Here is a 2,565-nt window from a genome sequence, read left to right as displayed (position 1 = left end):
TTCTCTTTTTATCTGTTATATGCACATGAGAAATTCTTTCAAAGACTCCGAGATGGGAAATCCCAGGTTTCCTTCCACTCCATGCTTTTTGTGGCGTTTTTCCAGATACACTTCTTGTTGGCGATTGGTTAAATAGGTAGACTGCACATGCTACTACTTCTGCCCAAAACTCCTTTGGCAGTTTTTTGCTTTTAAGCATACTTCTTGCCATGTTCAAAATCTTTCTAATCTTTGTCTCTGCCACTCCATTTTGTTGAGGGGATCTCGACACGGTCAAGGGTTAAAAATTCCAAGATCTTTACAATACTTTTGGAATCCATTTGATGTGAATTCTCCTCCACGATAAGATCTCATGGCCTTGATCACTAGACTACTATCTTTTTCAACAATGGATTTAAACTTCTGAAAGTTCTCGAACACCTCTGATTTATGCTTTAAGAAATATACCCATGTTTTTCTCAAAAAATCATGAATGAATATAAGGAAATAGTTACTCTTACTTAGTGAACTTGGCTTGATCAGTCCGCACACATCTGTATGTATGAGTTCCAAAAGCCTTTAAGCTATTGAGTTTGACTCCTTTGGGAACCTTTTCTTGAACTGCTTACGAAGTAGACATCCTTCCACACTTGATAATAGTGGTTTATGGAAGGTAGCCTTCTCAACATGTTCTTCTTGGAGAGTGACTATAATCCCCCAAAATTAAGATGCCCATATCCAAGATGCCAAAGCCAAGATGCATCTTTGTAACAGATCTTGAGGCATTTTGCAACGTCATTTTGAATGTTGAGTATAAAAATTCTATTTTTGGTCATTGGAACCTTAGCAATCAAATTACTTGCATTATCTCTTATAGAAAAGTTATTGTCCTTTAATCGAATGTCATATCATTTCTCTAGGAGTTGGCCTACGCTCAAGATATTACTCTTCATATTTGGCATGTAATAAACATTTGAAATAAAATTATGTTTACCATTCTTCAATCGGATGAGAATGTTACCTTTTCCTTTTATTTCTACCTTGGATTCATCTCCAAAGGCTACATTACCACTCACTGATTGATCAAGTTCCACGAACATGCTTCTGTCTCCACACGTATGGTTGCTTGCCCCAGTGTCCAGGTACCATGCATTATTTTTGCTCCATTCATCATTTGTACAAGCCATTAATAAAGTGCCACATTCTTGTCTTCTTTCTTCAATGTAGTTCACGTTCTCTTCAACTTTATTGTTTTTGGGAGCTCTACATTCAGATGCATAATGACCAAACTTCTGACAATTATAGCATTTAATGTTTGATTTATCATACCTTGATATTGAGTTGTCTTGTCCACGACCTCTTGCTGAGTTTCATGATCCTTTTTGGGAGTTATTGTTGTTGTCTTCATAAGGCCTCCAATCACGTCCTTGTCCTTGTCCATGACCTCTTCCTCGTCCATGATGCCCACCATGTCCTCCTCCTTGTTCGCTTCTATTATTCGAACTAATTGCTCCACTAGTCGAATCAACTTGCAACTTGAGTAATTGATCAACAATTCCTTCCCTTTTTTTTCCTTTTCTTCATATGCTTGTAACGAACCCATGAGTTGCTCAATGGTCATGACCTCCATGTATTTTGTCTCTGCGATTATGGCGACAATATTTTCAAACTATGGATCTAATGATCTTAGTATTTTCTCCATGATTTTAACATCATCAATCTTTTCACCATTTCTTTTAAATTAAAATAGTCTGAGATGGGTTCCTCTTCTTTCACATGCAAAGTTTCAAACTTAGCTTTTAGAGTTTGAAGATGTACCTTTTTAACTGGATCCACTCCCTTGTATGATGTTTGAAGCTTCTCTCATGCTTCTTTTGCCATCTTTGCTTCCAAAATCTTCTAAAAAACATCATCATCTAATCCTTGATAGATTTGATAGGGAGCCTTCTTGTCTTTTTTTTTTCTTGAGTCTCTCAAACTATCCCTTTGTGCTTGAGAAAGACCACCATCATTCTCCGATTTGATGTATCCTTTCTCTACGATCTCCCACACATCTTATGAGTCAAGGAGAGCCTTCATCTTGATACTCCAATTATCATAGTTGCTCTTGTTGAGCATCGGAACTTGGAATGGAACCATGCTATTACTTGTCATCTTCTTGAAAAGAGTCTTTAACTCTGATACTACTTTGTTGGAAAGAAATTTTGGAGGTTGGAGGAAATTTGAAGAGAGAATTGAGAAAGAGGGTACTTGTGTTATTGAGCACATCTATTTTTTTGGCTTGATACAAATATTAAGACATACCTCCTATTTATACTAGTTAACTCTCCTAAATATATTGCTAGGATTTTGCCAACACATTCATGATCTAATGGTTACAAATATTTATATAGACTATTCTCTACAATGACTTATTTTTCTCATATACTTTCTAGAGAATACTACAAAATTCTCTAATATTTCCTACATGTAATTTCTCTAGAATATTCTAATGTTTGATATTTCTAGAATTTGGACTTTTGTTGGGGCTAAGCCCAATTATTTTTAACCCAAAATCAAGTTTACATTTCAACATCACATGCCAAA

General features: G+C 35.8%; 1 pseudogene; it reads right to left on the bottom strand.

Moving 5' to 3' along the window:
• Positions 1-1,842: 1,842 nt before the first annotated feature.
• On the bottom strand, positions 1,843-2,237 carry LOC150032242 (uncharacterized; annotated as a pseudogene).
• Positions 2,238-2,565: the final 328 nt, after the last annotated feature.

This window comes from Benincasa hispida, chromosome 12 (assembly GCF_027475165.1).
Source record: "Benincasa hispida cultivar pf3 chromosome 12, pf3_genome.v1.1, whole genome shotgun sequence".
Taxonomy (NCBI): domain Eukaryota; kingdom Viridiplantae; phylum Streptophyta; class Magnoliopsida; order Cucurbitales; family Cucurbitaceae; genus Benincasa; species Benincasa hispida.
Note: the sequence above shows the minus strand (reverse complement) of the source record. Positions and strands in the feature narration are given on the sequence as shown.